The following is a 225-nucleotide window of genomic DNA, read 5'->3' as shown; positions in this document are numbered from 1 at the left end:
TTTGGGTTTCAACGGAGGCGCTAGTGGGGTTCATTCAGGCCAAGGAAGCACACCATCAGGCCTGTATAACACGCCATAATTACTTTTTTCTCGTTAGTAGCACATAAAATAACGACGCTCCAACATTTCTTACAGTGCAATGTATATTACGTCTAAAATATATCGATATATCAAAATTGTTATGTTACTATATTCCTGATGGTTGCAAATTTGAACTCCCAATAC

General features: G+C 37.8%; 1 protein-coding gene across 1 annotated transcript in view; it reads left to right on the top strand.

Annotated features, from left to right (window-relative positions):
• LOC119586887 (WAG22 antigen-like) overlaps positions 1-225 on the top strand; it is a gene marked incomplete in the record, with an annotated part of 19,285 nt that overhangs the window by 17,435 nt on the left and 1,625 nt on the right.

The sequence above is a fragment of the Penaeus monodon genome, chromosome 22 (assembly GCF_015228065.2).
Source record: "Penaeus monodon isolate SGIC_2016 chromosome 22, NSTDA_Pmon_1, whole genome shotgun sequence".
Lineage (NCBI taxonomy): Eukaryota > Metazoa > Arthropoda > Malacostraca > Decapoda > Penaeidae > Penaeus > Penaeus monodon.
The sequence above is the reverse complement of the archived record's forward strand: the minus strand, read 5'-3'. Positions and strand labels throughout refer to the sequence as shown.